The 25,254-nt window shown below is 39.5% G+C and overlaps 1 protein-coding gene and 1 long non-coding RNA gene across 7 annotated transcripts in view; one reads left to right on the forward strand and one right to left on the reverse strand.

Moving 5' to 3' along the window:
- Positions 1-25,254, reverse strand: part of MBD5 (methyl-CpG binding domain protein 5) — a 138,222-nt gene that overhangs the window by 78,944 nt on the left and 34,024 nt on the right. For all 6 annotated transcript variants that reach the window (XM_064514570.1, XM_064514569.1, XM_064514568.1 and 3 more), the window contains exon 2: positions 10,283-10,380. The gene's annotated coding sequence lies outside the window, so the exon portion shown is untranslated. The remainder of the gene's footprint in view (positions 1-10,282; positions 10,381-25,254) is intronic.
- Positions 15,423-24,908, forward strand: LOC135328955 (uncharacterized). The gene is made up of 3 exons (XR_010390084.1): positions 15,423-15,744; positions 19,527-19,646; positions 24,743-24,908. It is a non-coding gene; the product is annotated as an uncharacterized LOC135328955 (long non-coding RNA).

Consider the following 25,254-nt stretch of genomic DNA (forward strand, 5'->3'; position numbering starts at 1 on the left):
AGTTTTTATATGGCACAAAATACTAGATGAGTTCAGGGACAGATAAGAAAAATTTAACTGATATGGAGTCTGTAGCCTAGAGCTGGTATTACAAAACACGCTGTGAAAATACCTAAAAATGTGTCGAATCCAAAAGAAGGAGCAGGTATCTCAAATGAGATGCCTATCTAGAATTTGGCAATGAAACACACTTCAATCAAAGCAGCACTGCACTGCGTGACCACAGCTAAACCCCCTCTGCAGTTCTGCCATCCATCTCAGCAGAGCCAGGATCTCATTCAGACTTCAGCCATTGCTTATGAACACCGACTGCATCCTCAAACGTACCTACTTTAAAAGTCGCTTTTTAATCATCGCTAAATGACCACCTTTAGTTCAACACCAAAACATTCAGTTCAATCCTAGATTTACGTTTTGTAGGTTTCTGTTTCCACCCAAACAAAATAATTTACTGTCACATCAGTCCAGTAAGTCTTTTGCACTTCCCCTTCAATGAATGCATCCCATTATCCTGAGTATTACATGAACATGAACCTAAGCTAAGGCTTAATACGAAATGTATTACAAATGACTGATTTCGGTAGCTCTCCTCTACCAGAGCCCTGCTCCAAAGCCCCGCGTCCCCCCTCTGCCTCCCCTCCTTTCGGTTCCCGTGCCGGCAGGGCCACGGAGCTCAGTTCCTAGGCTCAGGGGCTAAACTGGCTTTAGCATCTTACATGCTTAGTTCTGGATGGAGGAATTGATGGTGGAGGAGGAAGACAGAGACCCTTCTTTCCTTCCAGTCCCGAGCGTAATCCCTCTGACCCGCTCCTGACCAGAGCCCAGAAGTCACTCACGGCTTTAGCTTTGCTTTCAGAAGAGCTCTGTACCTGTAAGGGATGGCCCGTGCCGGACCCAAAGCTCTAAGGGATTCTGGGCTAAGTCTGTGCTTACGGCCCAGTCTCTACGTTTACACCGAGGTGTTTTTTCCCTATCACAGATTTTTTTTTTTTTTAAATCATACATTTGGGGCAACAGAAGCCTTAATTCATTTCTTGGCTTCCCCAAATCTCTAAATTCTATTTAACATGTACCACCTTCATTCTCATCAGCAATTTAGGGGATAAAGCAATGAGGCATGACAGTAACATAGCTGCAAACTCAGTACACTATATATCTATTATATGCTAGAGAGCCATAGTGAAAGTGTACTAGACTACGTTACTTATCACAGAGTTTAGGGCATCATTTTAAAATAAATGGCTTTCACAGACTTTTCCAAATTCACACTTTTTTTTGGCAAATAATGCAGGAAAATGCTAAATGATGTACAACTGAGATGAAAAAAGTATATTCCACTATAAGAAAAATAACATGCAACAATACTATCATGAAAGACATTTTAGTACCTATTAACAAAGAGAAAGAATTTAAGTGAGTCTAGATGAAAGGTAGAGTAGTATTAATTTTATATAATATGCAATTTCTTACTATTACAGGTAATCAAACACAGAAACAGTTTTCTAGGTGAAATGATGGGCTCTCTATTAATGTCATGCTTCAAAACAAGATCAGGTAGCTTTCAAAAATGCAAACTTCAATCCAAACTAATCCCCTTTTTCTGGGAAAAGGTGTGGTGGCCTGTGTGTTGTAGAAATCAGACGACACAGTCAACATTGTCCCTTCTGGCCTTCAAATTTTTTAGGTTTCCCTCACTCTCCATTAGATGCCCAGAAGAAAAAAGACCTACCTTGGTCAGGAAAGTACAATAAGCAGTGGAGATAGAAGACATAACTACGTTCAACTAGAACACACTACTTCCACCATCACACACTTCTATAAAAGAAGTATTTCTAGTTGATACAGTGGACATTTACCTTATTTGTTTTTTAGTTAAACTGGGAATTACAAGCTTTTTTGCCACATTTATCATTACTCCATTTTTGAAAAACACCTTGCTAAAGCAGTGACCCATTTTGATAAGAAGAATCTAGAAAACTCTTTCTTATGTCCCAACAGGGCAAAAAACCCAGTGATTTCACAAGATCTTTGTGCGGCCAAAATGAAACATCAATATTCTGCTCACGTGCTGAATACAAGGCTCTGCTCTTTTTTTAAGGAAAGAGACTACACAAAAATAGGGGTATTAATCAGACGGGCGTACTCCCACCACCTTTAACGTGCAGGTAAAAGCTGAGTTTGGGAAGCCACTTGAAAAGCATACAACTTCAAAGTTTCGAATCATCCTGAGGAAGGTGTCCCAATTCTTTCTAAAAGATGACACCGTAAAATGAACCGACTTCTACAGAACTACAGGTATGCAGATAAAGGACCAGGGCTATCCACAGTCTTAATATTGTTCAGGACAGATGGAAAAAATCAGTTGAATATTGGCAATGTGGCATATTTTAAGTAACATATTCTAAAGCAGTGATATGCTGATCTGCTGCACTAGCAAATACAGAGTTTACAGTTTCATAATACAAACGAATTTATGAAGCATCTTAAAACGCTCCTCTGTAGGAAGAGCTGTACTCTTCTCCAGCATCACTGGTCCCAAGTGACTGTTTTCCAGGGATCACAACCAATTTTAATACTAACCTGATCCAGGCACATGCAGCAGTTTCTGCTGATATAACAACCACAGACAAGCCACATGGTTTGCTAAGATTTTTAAACTTTAAGTGGTGTAATAACAGTGAGAATGATATTTGAGTAAAACGACACATTGATCAGTCTTCCATACAGACAAAATAGTATACCGGTATTATCCAAGTGAAGGTTGAATTCATCATGGTTTTTCGGCGAGTAAACAGTTATCTAACCATCTGCAAGTCGATGGAAATACCAACATTAAACTTTAACGAAGCAAAGTTTTCTTACTTTCTCCAGCTGTGAAATTTCACACTACACACAAAGTACTAACTCACTTAACCAAGATCTCTTGAATACACATTTGGGGTTTGCAAATCCATAAAGAAGCCGAAAGTTGGCAAGCAACCAGCGGCCAAGCACTCTCTCCTTTCTAAAAACTCAACGTCTTTGTTCCGAGTTGTTCCTAATCCAGCGCGGAGCAGTCGCGTGGGTCGGCACACAACGGCGTACTAAGCCGCTCTGGAAGACACCGTGCTCTTTCACACCTACAGCAAAAGCCAGGACTTGGACTAGTGTCCTCAGCCTCCAGTATCTATCCATTGAATTTGCTTTCAGAGTATGTAATGCTGCTTCAAGAGAAGAGATCACGTATTCATGTGTCTTGGGTATATATTTTCTTCTATACTATGAGAACGCAATATAAATTGAAATTACTATATGAGACTTCATTCAGCACAATGAGCCTCTTCCACCCAGACCACCTACGCGCCAGGCTACTGCTGGTGCCATTATGCCGACTGTCAGCTGCTCATGTGCCTACAGAAGCTATGCTATACAAATGTCGCTTTCTGTCACTCCAACGCTTGAAGTGTTTGACATACGAAGAAGATTAAAGGGAAAAAAGAAAGATATATACCTTATGTCTTATAAGTATAAATTAGAAGAAGGTACAGAAACTTCCAACAGAATTTGCAGAGTAAGAAAAAAGCTGCATTAGAATTATCTATGTGAGGTTTTATTATATACTGTTTTTCTTTTTCTGCCTTTTATTGAAGGTACGCAGTCTCAAACTGTGTCCAGGTATGCTGCTCCGTTTCCCATTCCCAATGGCCAGAATAGCAATTAAATCAGAATTCTACTATGTATCTACCTTCCCATAAACTATTTTCAAATCAGAAATAACGTTCAACAATGAACATTTCTAATTTTATTTATCAATAATATAAAAATAATTGTATCCCTTTTTTCTAGCATTTAAACAATGTGCATCTGAAATACATGGCTGTTACTTTGAAAATTCATTCTGGGATCTATGTCCTAAATAGTTTTAGTTTCTGTATTAAGAACTTAGACACTTAGAAGTTGGTTAAAAATAAGTATTTTCATTATTCACAATACCTGACAAACAGAAAGTTTAGTTCACCAACTCTCTCCATGAGCTCAAGTATTTTTTCCCCTCCCAGACTTGTACCTACTGCCTTTCATACACTGAAGATAAAAACCTTAACAAATTTAAAGACGCCTTTGAAATGATGTAATCTCAGCTTGGGAAACTAAGTTAAAGGAAACTGTGGCAACTACATACACATCTCGGTGAAAATCTTATCTCATTAATGTTTTTCAGGGATGTGAGAGAAAAAAAAAAAAATCCTGTGTCGGATGACAACTATGGAGTCTCATCACAGGTTTTCAGAGGAGAATGGTTCTTCTCTTCAGAAATTCTGCATGACTTTGAAATTAAAAGCATCACTAGTTGTAATTTTAAAATGTTTCACTGAACTGGGATCCTTCTAGGTGAAGAAACAAAGATGTTTCTGAGATCTACCGAGGCTGAGCTGCAGGTATCCATTTCTTCCTTCAAGAGAAATATGCTGATACAGGCCCGCTAAGACTCTGAACCGTTATGACTGTTTGAAGATAAAATAAAAACAAAAATGAGATCGTACCATTTGAAAGCTGTTCCTTCTCATTGCAGGTAAAGCAAGTTGCAGGTACATGCTGCTAACAGCAAGTAACGAATAACTTTGAACTGGTTCTCCATCTGTAACCCCAGATCTACAGATTTTTATTTTTAAAATCATTGGATTTTTTTTAATTAATTTTTTTCATTGGCCTTTTGTCTCCAGATTAGCACTTAGATTAATATGATTAATTCTCCTCACTGTTAAACAAGACGTTTAAAAACACTGTGTTTATTTCTTGAGCACACTAAAGGGACAGGTAGCTTGCACCGACCACAACCTACACTTACGCAGAAACCTGCGGGGACCAGCGGGCCGAGGCCAGGTCAGGACGGGATGACGAGCAGTGATCCAAGCTGAACGCAGCAGCTTCCAACCAGGGCTGCGGCAAAGCCGTGGCAGCGCTGAGGGCTCATCCCTTCCCACCGTTGCCCTTGCGGGATAACATCTTTGCAGAGCCGGAGACATCTGCAAGGCTCGCTCGGCACCGCCCCGGCTGGGTGCTGGTGGTACCCACACCAACCACTGGCCCAACGAGAAAGGACCGCGGCAGAGAAATCCTCCTTGTTTGGGTCTTTCTCTAAGATTAGCTACCCTTAGGTTTCTTTTCAGGACATTGTCTGATTAGATGGAATTATGAAAGCAAATTAAAAGACCTGAATTTGGGTTGTTGTTACAACAGAGAAGAATGATCCTGTTTAAAATACTGCATTCTGCATGCATTTTCCTTTAAATATTTCCTGTAATTAACAAAGAGCGATGGTAGATCCATGATCTGGTATTTTAGACAAGTAGGTCTTGCAGAGAAAACAAAAGAGGACCTGGCTCAATTGTCACAGAAATCTCTTGATGTATTACAAGAAAATGGATATTCCTAGAACTTTCCAAAATCATGGACTGAATTAATAATAAAACAAATACACACACCCCTTCTGCAGACATACAAGCTACTGTGATCATATGATGCCAATCCTTAGACAATTAATTCAAAAGCTTTGCATACATGTCTATCTAGCTTTCTTTCATTAAGAAAAATGTTTTAAAAAAAGGGATTTTAACAGTTTTGCTATAAAATTATTAATTTTACAGGGACATAAACAATTTACCTTTGTATCAGAAACTTTTACATTATTTAAACATTCAACTTGGAAATTCCAATTAAACCACTAAGCTTGATTAATTTAGTAACAGTAAAAATGTGTGGGAATATTTACTTTTCTTTGGGGCGCTCTCTGTCCCAATTTTCCAAAATAGAAAGCTCCTGTAGTTTGCAGTATTTATTTCCAGTAGCTGCTTCGAGAAGCAGTTTAAAACATCAGCCCACGTTTGATTTGAAAAATCTCCCAGACTGATCAGCTGGAAAACAAACGGGGACCACTGAGAGCAAACAAACCAAACGGGTATTTTTAGGTCAGTCCCACCCTTCTTGTTCCTGTGAAACGTGAATAACTCAGCAAAAGGGCAACAATATTTTTTGCTGAGGGACACACTTGCCTCTAAAACCTATTATATTTAAATCATAGTCTAAAGTTTGGCTGAGAGTAGAGATATAGAAAGTATAACTTCCACTTTTTTTCAAAATCCTTTAAATAATTTCTGTAGAAGTAGCTTTCGAGTTAAGTAGGCTTCCCGTTATTAAATTTAAAGCAGCATAATTAGTTTATATCTTGCATTAGAGAAAATAACTTCGGTTTTCACAAAACAAATACCATTTCATATTAAAAGATGAGAGGGACAGAGAACTGACTGTTCCCAGAAATACATCAGGGCCTCAGAAAAGACAACTGGACTCCTCGGTTTTAATAGCAATCACGAAAAAGTTGTGTCGATCTGGACTGCACACAGCTCCGGGGAGCAAAACGATGCAACCGCGCTCCTGCTCCCAGGATAACGCCCGGCAAAACATGCGCAATGCACAGCGCTGAGACAAACTACCGAGAGAGGCACTGTGTGTGCAATGCCAAGTCCTGTATTATAGACTTCGGTTTAGTCAAGCAGCCTTGTAAATTCTGGAGTTTGGATAGGCTGAGGCCCGATTTTGTACAGCACCGCATCGCGATCACCAGCATTACGCGGCTCAGAGAGCTCCCCAAGCCCATGCGGCTCGCAGCCAGCGACGGCACGCAGGACCGACCACCGCGGCCACTTTGGTCACACAGTCTAAAACTCCACCTAGCCACTAGAATTTTCCATGTACCACTTAAAAAGATAAAACACGTGAAACAGGTTAGTACCGCCTATCCTTCTTGCGCCTGCATAACCAGTTTCCTATTTTATTCATGCTATATTTCTCCAATATATTTTTGCATCCTTCTACATGACTAAAAAAACCCCAAATTATGAGAACTTGGAATGTATAGTTCTGGCTTCTTTCACATGCTGGAATAAATGGTACGAACCAATAAGGGGCATCTCCATTTACAGATAAGAAAATGCAGTGTTCATGCTCATCAGCTTGATTAAAGTGTTCCCGGAGGGAGCACCCCAGGTCTGCCGGTGCCGTAAAAGCATGCAAACCCCAGCTGCCCATCAAAAGAGGTGGCAAGAAAAGTTCATAGAGCCAAATATGTTTCTGCAAAATATCTTGGGCTTCACAGACTGGGTCTTGCTGCAAAGTCTTGAGAAAACCTGTTGTTAAAAGGTATACTAAAACACACAAGCAAATTCCTAACTCTGTCTTCAGGGCAAAGATAGAAAATTGCACAATACAGAAGATCTGGAACCACGAACAATTAAAAATACTATATAGCCGCATAGTGATTAAATGCCATCTATTTGGTCAAGGATTTTCTTCTTTGGAGAAAAGCAGCATATTATCATACAGTTAAAGACTGCATGATAACGCAGGTACCAGTAGGTGAACCAAGGTCACTAAGGTTTTGAAGTATTAGAGTGCAGGCACAGTAATGCGTATTAAATACAAAAAGCCCCTACATTTAAAAATAGATCAAATGGAATAGAAACAGTGTCTGCACATACTTACACGGCTGTGAACAGTTCAGTATGGGCGGACAAAAAAAAGTGCAAAATCAGAGCCAAGTTACAGAGAATGAGGGCTAAATGTTTTTTGGATTTAGTCAGAAGCATTCTGAGGTTTACCCACACGCATATATTAAAACTTTAAGGAAATAAACAGTTAAACATTAACCTTACGCAAAGACAGACTATCCCCGTACCAGTTTTTCAGATATAAAAAAGGGTTCTTCTTAACCCAAATGCAAACTTTTATTCTCCAGTTTTCCTTCATCCGAATTTGGGAGTTCCCCATTTTGGAGCAACTAAAAGCATACTCAGAAGGCCATCCTTGCAGGAAACAGTGACAACAACAGCCAAAAAAGATATAACCTCACCATGACACAGGTGTAAATAACCTCTCAGTTCAGTAGAAGTTTTCTTTTAAATGAAAAAAGTTTTCTGTTCTGGAGTGGTGGGAAGGAAAAAAGAGGAAAAAAGAAAAAAGAGGAAAAAAGAAAAAAGAGGAAAAAAGAAAAAAGAGGAAAAAAGAAAAAAGAGGAAAAAAGAAAAAAGAGGAAAAAAGAAAAAAGAGGAAAAAAGAAAAAAGAGGAAAAAAGAAAAAAGAGGAAAAAAGAAAAAAGAGGAAAAAAGAAAAAAGAGGAAAAAAGAAAAAAGAGGAAAAAAGAAAAAAGAGGAAAAAAGAAAAAAGAGGAAAAAAGAAAAAAGAGGAAAAAAGAAAAAAGAGGAAAAAAGAAAAAAGAGGAAAAAAGAAAAAAGAGGAAAAAAGAAAAAAGAGGAAAAAAGAAAAAAGAGGAAAAAAGAAAAAAGAGGAAAAAAGAAAAAAGAGGAAAAAAGAAAAAAGAGGAAAAAAGAAAAAAGAGGAAAAAAGAAAAAAGAGGAAAAAAGAAAAAAGAGGAAAAAAGAAAAAAGAGGAAAAAAGAAAAAAGAGGAAAAAAGAAAAAAAGAAAAGAAGAAAAAAGAAAAAAGAAGAAAAAAGAAGAAAAAAAGAAAAAAACATGCCTACCTTCTTTTCTTTCTTAATTTGAGCTTTGCTCAAACAAACGGCTACTCTTTGTTTCCTTATTTTAGGTCACGTAATTCAGTTACGCATGCCGCACTCTTTAACTATTTCCCATCTGCTTTTCTCTTATAAAATTATTTGGGAGCTGAGAAAACCTAGAATGACCCACAACCTAATAAAACTCGGGCTGCATTAGCTCAGACACATCTGCCAGTGACCACTGCATGTGGCAATGTACGAGAGTAACAGTCAAGTTTTAGTGTCCTCGCAGTCAAACTTGGGCTGGGGTGGGGGGAACAACCCACCAAAAAAACCTAAAAACCCCAAAGCGAAGAAGTGTTATTGCAGGAAAACTCCTACTTATGTACAAAAGACACTGAACAGACACTAACACAAATGCATCACAAACACTAAATAAATAAATAAGGTCTTTTATTTTCGTAATATAGAAGGGGGAGGCAGAACCCGGATCTTGCACATCGCAGACCTGCTGCTCCACCAGGCCTGGCCTGAGCTAGCTACTGAGCTCCAAAGATTTCCAATTCATGCTGCTTGAGGAATCAGCAACAAAGATCTGCAGAACAAGCTTTTTCCCAGCAAATCCCAGCTGCCCAGACACGCGTAAAGGGAGGCGATGAGCTCTGCACGCTGCACAAACTTTGCACTGAGCAGACCAGCTTTCCTCGCGCTGCCGGTGAAAGAGCATCGACAGCGGCATGGCCCCCTAACGACACGGTGAGCTTTATTCTTCAATAAACAGCTCAGGAGAGTTGTTCAAAATGCAGGTTTTGGGAGCTAAGTAACTCCCTCAGGAAATGAAGGCCATTCAGAAGAATTTTACACACTATTTCAGAAAGACCACAATATAGTTGCTATATTCAGAAGTTCAAAAAATCAAGCTGTACCCTCATTTTGGACCTGTCTGCTAAAATGGAGAAAGGCAAATATGAGGATTTCAAGTGAATTAAAGTGCCCCATTAGGAGTTCAATTATATTCTGGAATTATGTCGTAATTGGTTTGCTTATAGATGAGCTGTACAGCTAACCAAAAATCTCCTGCCATGTAATCATCGCTAAATTTCAGATATTGCCACATGTAAATTTAACAGCAGATAATAAGTGGGAAAATTAGCTATTTCCATAACAGATATAGTCTTCTCACAATATTACCTGAGGTGTTTTATACAGTTAGTTTTATAATAAATAGACAAAAAATACACAGGAAACTATACTGACATGTATCTGACATGTATTTTGCTGATCAGAGTCCATATACTCAAAATAAATAGTATGAGCAGAGACGTGTCTCTAATTAACGCCTAACTCAAATGAAGTCACATTTCCAAAATCCTACAGAAAACTTTAAGAGACTGATCACTGTATTTTATTTTGTGTTGCCGGCTATTTCTTTTCCACCTAACTTTCCTCTTTTCAAGTAGCAGTCCCCGTGACTAACCACGCTTCGCACTGCAACCCAGAAGGTATTCCCGGCCGTGAGCAGCATCACGCGTAGATGATGCAAACCATCACAAAAAACTCGGAAAGGAGAAGGACTGCCACAGTAAATGCAGAATCACCAAGTCAAGGATTCATATTTTTATCACTAAGAGAAGGAAAAATATCCAACTGCTTTCATGTAGCTTATTTTTCATGTTAGTTATTAAAAAAGCTTAAAACTTTCAAAAGTGAAACCAGGCTTTTATTTTTGAAGGAAAAATATAATCTAACTTATTAGTCATATATAAATACATAACACAGATATTTTACTTACTTTTGCTGTCTAAAGGAAACAGATTTCAAACATCTTCTCTGTGAACGACATATTCTTCAGTATTTATACCTCCAATGACGACCATCGTCAACAAGGATCTGAAAAAGTCCACCACAAAACAGTACATAAGCCAGGTCAGCTGCGGTTATACTTAGGATTTAAAATATATATATATTTATTTATATATTTATTTATTAAGAAGTCACAAACTAAAATTGCACCTTGTATATGATACATTAATTTATTTAGTGCTTTCTAAAGCAAATGGACAAGCACTAGAGTCATCACGTTGGAAGGCGTTTATCTCCGTGAGTCACAAAACAATCATTCCGCATTCACATATTTAGGATTCTAAATACAGCAAACTCGGGAAATTCACTGTTATCATACCAAAACAACAACAACCACCAACCAAGAGTTAATTAAAGATTACATAAGACACATTAAATACACAAATTAGTGTTGAAGAGTGCTATATGAGATGTAATAATAAATAGATTCATTATGAAAAGTTAAAATAGCTCCCCAAACGCTGAAAAATCAAATTAAAGACAAGTTTAAGACAAGGTCCCTAAAAATGCCAGCTGCAGTTTCAATCAGAAAGATGCCATTCAACAACACAGCCATACGGGGCCATTTGTTGGTATTGCTTTCTTATTTCAGAACTATAACTTAAGGAAAATGAATGAAAAAAAGTGCAGCCTAACACATGCTCCAATACTCTTGAACTCTTTTGGTCCTGATTTAGCAATAGAAGCCATTAACTAGAAAGCTAACTGAGTTAAAAAATTTTTCTTCTCTTAAGTAATTTTTCCTCTACTCAGTTGTTTCGGCTTGGTTCGCCCTTCCTCAGGTTAAGGAGGAGCCCAACCTTGAGCGGAGGCAAAGGGAAAGCCCTCACCGACTCCAGACCGCGTTTGACCAGACCAACAAGGGAGCTTGGGCTCAAACAGGCAATTCATTCACCTGGGAACGCGTTCACTTTTTATAGCTAATGTATTTACTTATTTATTTGCAGGCCTGGAGCAGCCAGTTGCCCGCAGCCACAACTTCTGCAGGGAACGGCCCCATGGGCTGACCATGCCGGAGCCCTTCGCGAGGGGACCCAGGCCTGAGCTCACCACCTCTGACGGCGCAAATGCTAAGTTTCTGCCGTTTACCTCTATCAACGGGTAAATTATGTCACCTCAGCTTTAGGGTGCTGCTTTATCTGCTTTGCCCATGCTCCCTTCTTCTGAAGGCAATCCAAACCCCCCAGTTTCATCACGGCAGAAGAAACTCCCGTCTAACCGGCTCCATCCTCAGAGCAGCAGGTTACCCAAGGCTTTGGTGGGTACTCGCTCCTCATCTTCGCGCCTCCAAAGTCCTCGCAGGAGAGGAACCGCCATACCAGCCTCCAAGATGAAACATCACAGCTGCATACGCACCCATGAATATGGTTTCTTTCCCCCCCTAATGAAAATCTTAAAAATGAATTGGCTGTACACTGTGCCTTGACGCTTGCCAGACTTAGAGTTGATGGACTGGTATGGGGGAAAAACCCCGGAGTCACGATCCCAATCTCACAGTCGCTGCACAGCCGGACGCAACGAGGTGCTGACTCCTGTTCTTTAAGGTAAGCGGTACGGACATTACAAGCGAACCACCTAAACCCACTGCCGGTACCTCACGTTGGGGACTACACGTTGTGCAGCCACGCCACGCGCTCTGGCTGCACTTCATTTTTACATGCCAGCCCGACAAACTCAGAGGAAGAAACCAATACAGAAGCAAAACCAGATCCATCAACAGATTCGTTTAGTAAGTTCTGCACGTAAGATACTTATCCCCGGGAAGCGAACGCAACCAGGCAGGATACCTTCTGACCATCAGCTCAAAGGTGCCCTGACAACTAGTGTTTTTTCTTTTCTTTCTTTTTTTTTTTTTTAATTTCACTGCATTTCACTGTACCATTTTAAAAGTTATTTTTCGGAGTGCTTCAAACCCTGTGACTTGTTTCCCCTATGGGCTACTCTGCGCTCAGAGTTGGGTGCTGAGACACTCCAGCAGTCGCCCTTCCAACTCAGCCTTCAGCTTTCTCAAGCTGAACCTTACCCAAAACTCCTGATTTTTTAGGCGCTACTGCAAAGATTACCTTTTCTTTTGCCTCCTGCGTAAATCATTCCCATTATGTCTTCTATATATTAGCAGATGACTATATTTTCTTTTTTTTTGTTGGCACTGAATTGCGCAACCAAAACCCAGATATTTAAATTCTGCTCCCATTGCAGATGTTATTTCTGATCTTTTTTTGTCTTTTTCTCATCCATAACAACTGCAGTAATTGTAAGGATACAATTAATTTTGTTCTCGCAGCCTTAAAGGAATTTTGAACATCACTACAAGAAAAAAAACGCCTTCTGTGTTAATACCCATATGTTTCAGGAGACTCTTACAAAGCTCTTGGGACTGGTTCAGTTTACTGAGGGTAAACACCCAAGTGTTTGGTTATTTTTACTTCGTTTGGCTTTATGATCTTTTTCTTAACAGCCAGAAGGAGTCAGTACAATCTCATCTTCAATTAATGTGAATTTACCAATGAAATTAAAACATTACTTCATTTTAATAACACACAATCTTATTTACAATTCCTGATTCCCATATGTCATCTAACACTGACACAAACGAGAAAGACACTTACAGGGCACGAGAAATACAGGGACATTCCTAAACAAGACTCATATGAGAGATTTTGTCTTTAAAAAAAAACCCCAAAAAAACGAAAAACCCCTATATTTTGAATTTTTTTAAAACCCTCGAGCACCTTGCTTTGAATGTTGTTACTCGGAATATTCTAAAGAATAACGAGTTGCTTCTATAAGATTTGCATACTAGTCTGGTGCCAACCCACAAAACATATGTCTGTGCTCAACTGCAAGAATCTGTTTTGATTTTTTTTTCCCTTCCTGGACAGGGAACAAAACAAATGAATCTTCCTTCTGAGATACTAAACTTGCTCAATCCCCAAATACGTCATGGTACATACAACCAAAAGAATATTTTGGTTAATTTATTACCAAAGAGCAATTTTGAAGAAGATAAACTGAACACATCACAATAATCATTCAAGGTAAATGCTCGAAAATCATTTGGGAAATATAATATATTGTTTGTAGACATTATTATTTACACCCATGGGTGCTACTGAGTCTTTAAAATAACAGATTTATTTTTAACCTAAATATTTTATAGCACAGCTATGTAAAAACATCAGTATATTTTTCTAATGTCATTAGCTGAATGGTTAGTTCCTACTGCAAAGGGTTCTTTGTACCTACTTTGGCATTCTTTGGGATAATGCAGATTTTCCGCTATTAATATTATTGACATAGCAGCCAGAAGTATTGTTCAAACATTTTGCAAAATAACTTAAACTCTGAGACGCGTACGCAGCAGATTCCTGATCCCACTGCTGGTCTCTTCAGGTCGGCCTTCGGGCCTCTACAAGCTCTGATGAAACCAGGGCTATGTGGGCTGTGACACCCGTCCCCATCCATCCACCCCCCCCAGGGCCTTTGCTTTTAATTAGAATACCATAACCGCAAACAAAAGACACTGTAACCTCAGGAATTAAATATTTGCATTTGCTTAAGCAAGGCAGCTTCTTGATAGAGCACAGACAGAAATTCTGCACGGACAGAAATCAAAAGTAACTGCAATGAAGTTAAATGTGTTACTTTAAATTACATAGGTGTAAAATGTGCCTGAGCTTCATACAGATTTTTGTACATTAAAAGAAACCCATTAGCTTGAGCAGGTGCAGAACCTGAGACCATTTTGTTTCAAATAATGGAATATATCGAAGAAGGACTACCGCAGAAATACTCCAAAGGCTTGCAACTCCTATCAGCCGTTTGCCGCTGGGAGGTATGTTTTTGTTAGTTGTGAGAGAAAATTTATAGTCTGAGGAAGATTATTTCATGCCAAGATAAATGTACACAGAGAACGTCAGAAACTCGAGTGCACAGAAACTAGAATATCTACATGCAGTTACACAAGGACAAACCAAAGTCTCTTCCAAATTTTTGCTCTTCTCTGTGTCTTTCTAAATGTTTGAAGTGACAAATTTAAAGGATTGGTAGATTCAGAAAACACTGAATGGATCCTTGTTTTCCAGCTTTTTATTTTTACATCCACAGCACACACGTATCACATACTGGTGAATGCACCTGACACGCAGAGCGGGAGATGGAGAAAGCAATTGCAACGAGCGTTGCACAAAATGCACCGCAATCTAGAATAACGTTAAATTCTCTCATTTTACAATGCTCAAGACAATTCAGTTCAGCTGAAAAGGCATACCTCTGAAAAAGGGTTACGAGGAGGAACTCTGATTTTCTTTTTTTTGTTTCACAATGATGCAGAAAAGGCAGTCTCAATAATTTCTTAAATGAATAGTTTTCAGCAAAAAATAAACAAACCAGGTCTGTCTTATCTTGTTTTTGTCCAAGAACAGCAAGTGAGAACTAATGAGTTCACAGAAGAGACGACTTTGCTCCAGTGCTGTTCTATGAATGAACTTCTGCCTGCTTTTGGCCGTTATGTACCATTTTATTAACACCAATATAACTGAACTTTCCAATATGCATTAGGAAAAAAAAAAGACATTTTTACTAAAAATTTAAAAGCCTCACTACTTTTATCATTGTTAAACTGAAACAGGTCAGTCTTCACAGTTCTCCAGAACATATTCCTGGAAGAACCCCCCTCCCTCCAATCCGAGGGACCCATTAAGCCACATTACAAAGAAATCCCGTCTCTCTTCCAAATACAAATACCTTGCTCTCCCTTACAGGTTACTTATAAATACTTTTCTAGCAGCTCAGCTTTCTTTAAAGCTGAACAGTGTGATGTCTTCTACAATTAGCAAAAGCAAAATTCTCCATGAGGATATATTTTCATTTAAAAGATCTATTTGTCTCTTCAACGCTCATATTGTGTAATGGGCAACCATCTCCTGGAGCATCGTAGGACTTCACGTCCTACATCTAATGGAACTGAAAATGTATTTGAGCTTATGTAAGGGGGAGGACAGGGAGAAAAAAAAAAAAAGCAAACAAAACCCCACTCCACAACACCTCAAGCTCTGTGGAAGATCTCAGGGTGCCCCCCTCATCGGGGTGCCCCCCTCTCCCAAAGCACATGCACCATATTCTCCCACAACACCATTCATGGACATGTGATGGCTGGGATCATCCCAGAAACAATCTGGACTTCTCTTCTAGCCTGAGTTATTTGATACGACCTTAACAGTAAAGTAAGCTCTTAAAGCTAGAGAGCTTAAAGTGAGTGCAGATGTTATGACTCATTCACCAGAGCATGAGGAAGCTTTTGCATCAATTTTCTTCACGTCTCAGGCAATGTTTGAACCAGGCTGCCCGGCAAGGATCTGCACGAGCAGCAGCGCTGGGAGGATGAAGACGGTAGGGTTTAAACTGAGATCAAAAAGTCTTAGTTTTTCGGGGAGGGGGGAGACAAAGCAGGGAACTCCGAGTGCTGGGAAGAGGAGGAAGACCGGGAAACCCAAGGAAGGACTGGCCACGACGCTGGAGAGGGACCCTGAGGTGATAAGGAGACAGCTGGAAGAGCCCTGTCACCGTTTGAATAGCCCAGAAATTAGGAGAGAGGAGAGCTGGGCAGGGGCCCTGACTCAGGCTGGCGAGACGGGGCAAGGCGGCGGAGAAGCAAGTGAAAAGCCCAACGCTGCCCCGGGAAAATTACTGTCCACAGCAAACTGCGCTATATTACAATAAAAAAAAGCAATACATTTATTACTAATCTGGCCTATCAAGGGACTTAAAATATGCCTCATACGTCTACCTATCTGCAATATATACACTCTATATTTTAGACCACGTAAAATATACTGATTGTAGAAGCTACCTATGTAAGAAGCGCCATTCAGACCAGTGGCCCAGCATGCTATTTCCAGGGGTGGTCATAAGCAGATATCCAGAAGAGCAAGAATGCTGCTAAATAAATGGCAGGTTGCACAGAAACAGATCTTTATGCTGAATTTTTCTGTAAATCAGTGACACATTAATATATTTGCTTCAGAAAAAAATCAGGTGGTTTTTTGATGTAAACTGTGATGCTTTTTCAGATAGAAGGGAAGGGGAGAGGTTGAAAAATGAAATTACGAGCAAGGAAGAACAGGAAAGAAAATCCTGTCAAATAAAAAGGATTTATTATGGGCTAAAATTTTACTATGGACTAAGTATCATTCAATTCTAAAGTATCTGGACTCAAGTCTGTGCCTCACATGCACCGCTGCACATAGTTCATCGGCACTCTTCTGACATACTAAAATATATCCTGCTCAAACGGGAACACGGGTTTGCTCGAACTGAAGTTAATTCAGCGACCAAACATTTTCAAAACTAAGCTTGAAGCCAAAGCTGCAGTTGCCCCTCTTCTGGCACGCCACGCATTCGCTTGTTCTTTGCAAGCACAAAAAAATGAGTAGGATTTATTACAAATATCCTTTATTTGTATTTGCATGACCATGGCCGAAGTTATAACATCTGTTCCCATTTTACCCAAAAACTCATTCCTAGTTTGACTTACTACAAAAGCAGCGATGGGATCAGTCATACGTCCCTCACTTTTCACCGGAGGTGACACATTAGCAAATATGAGCAATTGCTCAGAAAAACGCTTCTGACCCTCTAAAAATTTCCACACTAAAAATGCTTTGCACTTCAATTCCCATTCATCCACACATCTAACATATCCCCAAACATATTCTTGAATATAATTTATTTCCCAAGTCACGGGAAGATGATATTTTACTAATAGAAAACTGAGGCAGAGCGATCTAGCGACCTCCTCAAATTCTCCATATGTCAGTGGTACAGATGGAAACAAAATCCGAAATTTCTGTCAACTCTAATCTCGTCACTGTAACAGTACAATCCCTCCGATAGTTCAAATCCTTTTGATAATCTGGGAATGCAGAAGTCAAGAAAAATGAATGAAAAGGATTAGGGATATTAGCTGCTTTTTGTTTTTGGATTCAAGAAAGAAAATGGAAATATTATTTTTATAACTATTCAAATATTACTGTGCTTTATAACATAATGTTCTTCTTCTGTTTAGATGGTTCCAAAAATATTCACCTCCAATTTGTGGCAGTTGATATCCTCCTAACAGCATTTTATAGCTCCAGGGCAGTCTACGTCTATAACAAATCTGTGGAGAACTGATGTCATAGTAATAATTTTTCTAAACATAGAACTAAAGACTGAAGGAACGGCATTACAGAGCTGTAGGTATCAAGCCTTCGCTTTTCAATGGCTATTTCATTTCAGTACTTGCATTTAATACCTGCAAAGATGTTGCAAGTTGGACTAAAGTTCTATTTTTGGTTGATTTTGAGAAAACTAAGTACCTACATTTACTATTATAAAACAATTAGCATGCTTGTGCTTTTAAAATACTGAATACCAGAAATCAGGCGACTGAATGAAATACTGAAAAGAGGACACTACACAGCAGATAAAACACTGACATCTCTTCAGAGACTTTCTTTTAAAAAGGGAAAAATGGTGCAGTGTTGAGCCCTGACTGTTTGAGGAAATATCCCTCCCCTTCAAAACTGAATTAGAAACATTTAAGAAAAGCAAAAAATGCTATAGATTTAAGAATGTAGGTGTCTGTGATGACTACACAGCAAAAGAAAAATAAATGTATCTTCAGATATGCCTCGTTCTGTTTCTTGTCCTTTTTAAGCAGAAAAGGCAATCAAATGCAACAGAAAACTTGTATTAATTGGCTGATCGTGCAAGGGTTTCCATTTGACAGCATGTTTGCATTCAGTTAGCTGAAGCATACCTATTCAGGGCAACATGCAAAGTTTTATAGCACATTTCGGAGAGCAACAGGCAGAATGCGATTGTTTTGTAGAAAACCAGGTACCAAGACGGAAAGGACATGGAGACCTTACCAGAGCTCCTGCTATCCGTTTAGCAGAGCCATACCTTAAGATCTTCATGTTTAGAGACCAGCCAGTGGTCTGATACCACCAATTAATTATACATGGCATTCAGTACAGCAATATTCCTTTTTTCAGCCTCTAGCCAGACCCTCAAAAGAGTTTAACAGCCTGTTGTGCCAGGTGACTTTCCCACCTGGTAGAAAAAAACAAAACAAAACAACCACCCACCCCAAACAGCAAGGGGAAGAGGCACACGGGATCGGGGCGCTGCAGGAAACGGGATGGCAAAGGACGCTGGACCAGAGCCTGGGGCGCCCGGAGGTTCAGGACGTGGCACTGCTAAACCCTTGAAAACCACTTCAGGTCAAAGATTGGAAATGAAACCTTTCCTCTGTACTGCACTCCATCATACTTGTTATTTTTGTACACAGATGTTCACATATCAAAACAGAAGAGAAATGAAAGTGAAAGTAATTATTAAAACAAGAATTACTGGGATTCCCAAAGCAACAGACCTATTTACAGCATCACGAAAGGGCGAGCTGTTCTGTATAGACACTGGTACTATCAAGGCTAAGGACTTATTCTTCCTTTGCACTCGTCTGCAATCTCCTGGTTATTGTAACTTACACAGTTTCTATTAATTTTTCTATACATTGCAATAAGTCCTGATGAAACTGAAAAATTCTTGGTTTTGGGACCCATATACAGCACCAGTTTCAAGATTTAACAAAAGTAAACTAGTCGGCTTGATTCCAGTAAATAAATCAAAACATATATTTCTATGAATTTGTGAATATCTTATTTATTTATAAAGAAATGAAGCAGAGAGAAGGACTAGGAAACCTGTTTCTATGAAATCTTGGATTCCTAGTTAGCAGGTTATCGAGGTCTTCTCTGCATCTTTAACTTCAACCTTCAGCTGCTGCTTAACTGTATTTAATTTACCAGAACAAGAAATATTTGGTCTGAATCTTAACATCTGCAGCTTTACAAAGGATTTCTCTTTTGATGGAATTTCCAGAAACAAATTCAAAAGTGGCCCCAAATCCCACAAGATTTAATGGAGGCATATTTCTTTATATGAGCAGCGCATGGTCACCATCAAAATGAAACCCAGTAATGCTTTCCATATAAAATGTAAATGTTTTTTGTTGTATTTATACAAATACAGCTGCCTGACATCTATTCTTTGAGGCTTTACATATCCTACTACATTTTTACATATTCCTATTACCGTATCTGCTCTCCCTTTTCCCTGATGTTCAGAAATGAGCGCGGACAGGAGGGCCACCCAGCTACCAGAGCAAACGCCTACCAGCTGCTACTGGGGACACCAAACAAGTGGCATCGTAGGCTCTGACGGCGAGAAAAAGAAAACAACAAAAGGTGAGAAAAAGCAGATGAAAGCTGGGGACATGCCATAAATGCCAAAATGTCTCACTGTCTTAACTGTTGCTTTGAAAAAAACCCCTACAGAGCACAGGAAAGATAGTTCCAAAGACAAAGAATAGCTATCAAAAGCAAGAATCAAACAGAAAATAGCAGAAAACAGCAATTCTCCAGTTGTTCAGCTAAAACAGTATAAGCTTTGCTTTTACTTTTAATAACACTAGAAAAAGGTTGGCAAGGTAATCTTTTTATCCCACCGCGTGCATCAAGAGAAACGGTACCCACACTACAAACACCATCCACAGAACGTTTGAGCTCAAAGTATGAGTCATATTTACTAACAATTTTTCCCTCTATTTTAATAAGAGGGATAATTTTGTAGAAGCCCATAATTGCAGTACTTTTAAAACAAGACCGTACACAACTACCACATTCAGACTGGTTACGATCACGAACAGGCATCGTCATCTCCCAAACCTCCGTTGCTTCATTTTGCACCCAGACTGACACGAGGCGTTTTATAGCTGATTATTTAGGAGCTGCCACAAAAGGCATCAGTGACCACCTCGTCACACCGGTCCAATATAATAAACAATACCTGCTCAGATGGCTGCATCACTGTCAGAAAGGAATCTATCTCCCTTTTTGACTACATACACACTACGTGCAGGTCAGTCCTGTGGAACCTGCAGATCACCAAGAAACATTAAAATACTTCCCAAATGTAATAATGCAAACATTTGTAAAAATAGATGATTTATTTGCAGTTACGCCCGCATTCCCTCCTTGGTTAAATAAACAAATAAAATCCTATTTTGCCCACGTTCACTATGATGCCTTCTTGACAAGCAGATTTTTAGATGCATGGAAAATAAGAAAAGAGACTATAGTGGTATTTTTTTTCTTTCTGGATGGACTTTTTATTTCTTTACCTCATTTCCCCTCCAATATGTTTGGCTGCCAGATTAAAAACACCGTTTCTGTGTGTCAAATCTATTGTGCCATTTAATCAGCTTAGCTCAATTGTAATTTTACACTCTGCTAAGAAAGTGGACTGAAGTTGCAGGCAGGGACTATTTCTTTCCAGAAGGCTCTCAAATTCTGTCCCCAACCTCGCGAAGTTTAGCGATAGCAAGCTCTAGCCTACCGCTCCGCGACAGCTTAGGAGGCCAGTCTGACTCAAACCGTCAGATATCTGTTTAGAAAGCATGCGAGTGAAGAATTCAGTGCTCTCTATTCTTTCACGGAGAAAAAATCATCTACTATTAAAGAATTTGGCGATGTACTGGTAACTTCTTCTGAACGGACTGAAAATGCACCTAATACATCTTCAAAAACTCTGGCTTTAGGCTGCTCTTCCTTTTGATATTTCTGTCTTTATCAGTTTGGTCTTCACCACTACTTTTTCCATCTTATCACTACTGAAAATCAATCTTTCCCAGGAATCTGCCTTATCCCTTCCAGTGGTTTCAGAAGCACCTCTCTGTGTTCGGGGCAAGGCACTTCCCCAATGGGTACACAAGACAATTAAGGGAGACAAACCTAAAAGCAATATTCCCTTCCTACCTGGTGGAAATGAGATTTGGCACTTTTTGTTAAGAAAATGACCTTGTTGATTTTTTTAAGGACATCCCCCAGGAGAACCAATATCATCACATCTCTCCTCCACTGTCATCAGGAGGAATTACTAGGATTGCGCTGCTCGACTGCCTTAGTATCTAGACATATCAGGTATTCAGTTTGTCTCTTCATAGTCTATCAACAGAAACAATATTTGTAGAAAATGCTGTTTTACAGAAGTTGTTGATGGGAGTGGTTATTCTCTAAGAAAGGGAGAGATCGAATGTCTGCATTTGAATAAGATCCTCTTGGGAGAGCAGAGAGGCATCTGAGCCTAAGGAATAGTTGTGTTTTAAATCTTAAGGAGAAATTTAACTATTTTTGTTATGTATCACATAACATCTCTTCTTTAAATATGTAAGTGGTTTGGAGCCAGGCGAGTCTCCAGTTTCATCCTGGCTGCACTTCATTACCGAGCTGGAAGTGACAACAGTCAGATTATTATTTAAAGAAAAGCTCAGCTGGAATACTGCTCGAATTCAGAGAAGTGCAGAAAGTAAAGAAACAGAACTAAGCTTGCTTTTATGCTAGTGAAGATGAAAATAAGGTGATATCGATAGATCTAATAATTTCAGACAATTTTAGAACAAGCTTTCATCTTCAATTAGAGCACTTAGAAGTTTCTTTAAAACTATCACTTATTTTAACAGATTTCTTAATTACAGTTTCTAATAGTTATTTTCCAGTTAGAAGACTGGAAAGATATATGTGGAAAAAGAGTAATTGAAGGGTGCTTCTGCCTGCAGGTCTCCTGCAGCGGCGGACACGTCCCGGAGGTGCTGCCTGGTTCTGCAGTGCCTAGAGGAGGTGGCAGAAACTTCTCAGAGCAGCTTGGCTGCTAGAGGAAACTGCACCAGTATCCTCTTAACTGCAGCGGTCCTAATGCCAGTTTATATCCTATGCTTAAAACACCGTATTAATTTTGACCTGCAAGAACTTTATGACACTGGATATAATACCATAAACTTTTCAGTAAAGATGTTTTAGATGTCAAAAGCTATTGAAAATTGAGCCAAGAGTATCTGAATGTGTCTAAATAGCACATTGTTAAAAATCATCACCTATTCAATCTATTTAAAAGTTTAAATTGGGAATTTTGGTTTGTTCATTACCTATTATTAGTGGTCAATAGACCACAAACACGTACATAACTTACTTTCTCTTTTTAGAGTGATTCTAATCTCAAATAAAATAGTACAAATTACTGGTAAGATTGTCATCTAGGCCCTACTGATGGCAAATAAAGCGTCAGCATTTATACACATGCAAAGGAAACAAAAAACCTCCTGTAAGAGATCAGTAATTTCTTCATATCTTCCTATTTTCTTTTCTACCCACTTCGGCCCAAACAGTTTTTAACTCTCATTTATCGCAGCTTGTCTAAAATGAAATCTGGAGCCACATGGATCTTTCTATTCCTACAAAGTGCCCCTGAAGCCAGTGAGATGCAGTGTGCTCACCATGCACACAGACCTACCAAGGCAGGCTCGGCGACAAGATCAGACGTGTATATATACTGTAAGGTCCCGCGGACAGAGATTGTGACCTTGGTTCTGTAGAGCTAGGCAGAACTTGGGCATCAAGACAGCAACTCCCAAGGATGCCAGCTTCCCAAGAATTTAACAGGTTCTCTATATATACCCATAAGAGACTATTTTGCATTGAATGGTTAAACTGAAGGAAAGGAAAGGGGGAGGAAAAAAAAACAAACAAAAAAAAAAAGAAAGAAAAAAGGGCCTTTGTCCTAAATCAGTTTTTTTCCTTTGCTTTCTTTGGAAGAGTCCTCTAAAAAAGCCACTACTATTACAGAATGTTCTTTCATGACATTTAACCTTAATCTTCTCTTTCTTCATTTCACTGCTTTATTTCTAGCTATAAGCCCCTACAATACCCCCTGAATATTTCCTTTTTATCTTTAGTTGTTTACAATTTCAGATATATGTAGGCTGTTATGTCTTGCCTGTTCTGCTTTCTTAGCCTATCTATAACATTATTTCCGTATGAGAGTAGACAAAGGCTCATTCAAGTTTCTTCAATAAATAAGGCACACCACTATTTTAGCCCAGAAGAGGAAATATTAAATCATCCAGCTGGACCTCTTGGAGTGAATGTCCACACAGACATGGCTACAAGTCATGTAACCAGCTACATCCTTTTCAGCAGGTTGCACTGAGGTCCTAGAACTTGGCATTTGTTTCTAGTGCTCTCACTTCAAGATGTATGAGACTTCAGTGTTGAAATATGAAAAAATCAGCTATTTCCTGAAATCCTCTGATTCTGGTAACCTACGTGCAGAAAATAAATGCAAACATGAAAATATACACAAAATAATGCCACCAAGCCAAAAGAAAAATACCCATCGCAGAAGTTCTAACAGGTCTTGTGCAAACTAAATACATGAGGATACAGTTTCATATGAAATCAGCCTAGGAGGATAACTCTTTCATAGACATAACCTTGGCCATTTGAAAACAGTATTATCATCCATAGCAATGAAAACATTTTTGACCAAAAATAATTAGCACACAGTAAACGTAGCTTTATGGTACACCATGACCAAATTTCTTCCATGTTCCCCGAGCAGTGACAGCCTCAACGCAGCATCCTCCCTCTCCCGCTGGGAAACTGATACCATAACTTCTGCATTTGTGTGTTAAACAAGCTGGTGCTATTTCATCTCCACTTCTAAGTACTTGTTCCTGCTCAACGCTTCACCCTTTCCCTAGCGCTAACACAAGCAGCAAACTGCACCAGGAACCAACCCTTTAAACTAACTCTTTTTTCCCCTTTTGCTGTACTAATTATAACCTGGATAAGTCTCCTGATGCAATTCATCATAAGAACACTTGTGGTGGCAGAAGGGAGGGCATGACAACACTGGAATAGAAATGAGCTTCTGTTGGTAGTTTAACATAAGTCGGGCATAACCTGCATGCTGTACACAGACACTGGTCACCAGTCACAGACACTCCTACCAGCAGTGGCTTGACCCGGGGCAGGACACCGCGTGAGGGCCAAGTCCTCACGTTTAGCTCACTGCACAGAAAACCTGCACTTGCTGAAGGCTGAAATCACAGAAATTGGAAGGCTGGAAAGGACCAGTGGAGGTCTCTAGACCAGCTTCTGGCTCAAAGGAGGTCCAGCTGGATCAGGCTGCTTAGAGCCTGGACCCACTGAGCTTCACGTGCCTCTGCAGATGTAGATATCGCAACCTCTGCAGTGACTGGCTACTTTCAGAGTGATTTTTTTTTTTTTCTCCTTGTATCTAATTGGATTTCCCTTGTTCCAACTTACATCCATTGCCTTTCATCCTAACGCTGTGCGCCTCCAAAAGGAGCCTGGCTCTGTTTCTCTGTACCCTCCCATCAGGCAGAAAGGCACTTCTATAATTCCCCCTCCCTGGGTGACGACCAACTCTATCCTTCTATTGAATACCATTAAACCCACAAGTTTCTCTCCTATTTATCTTACAGATAGAAAATGGGCCCATTTACCGCTGAAATGAAGCATAAATACCCAGAAAGACTGTACACGAGGTGAACAGGCAAAGCTTAATAAATCTCCTTAAACCCAACCAAGAGCTCCATTGAGATATTTCAACGGCTCCTTCCACTCCTCAGTGCAACTACACCTTAGCACGCAAGTAATTTTCAGTTGCTAGTGCCAGCTCAGCAGGGGAAGATTTAAATCTGGATTTTCTTCTACTATAACTCTTTGTTTCTTTGTTGTCAAGGTCTGAGATATTCTGAATTCTGTGCACTGTAAGAGCTAAAGATACTGCCAACCAACCTCAACTTTCCCCCCCCCTCCTTTTTTTAGCATAAGGAAATATTTTTTAAAGTAAATTGTGTCCTTCCAGGCAGTTGAGGTTACAATGTCAGTCTGTGGCCAAGACACACCACTGCAGTTAGCAAAAGATACAGATGCTATGGAAATATTAGGTCTTCTACCACTTTGTAAATAGTGTTATAATGCCTCCCAACTT

Source organism: Dromaius novaehollandiae, chromosome 7 (assembly GCF_036370855.1).
Source record: "Dromaius novaehollandiae isolate bDroNov1 chromosome 7, bDroNov1.hap1, whole genome shotgun sequence".
In the NCBI taxonomy this organism is placed as follows: domain Eukaryota; kingdom Metazoa; phylum Chordata; class Aves; order Casuariiformes; family Dromaiidae; genus Dromaius; species Dromaius novaehollandiae.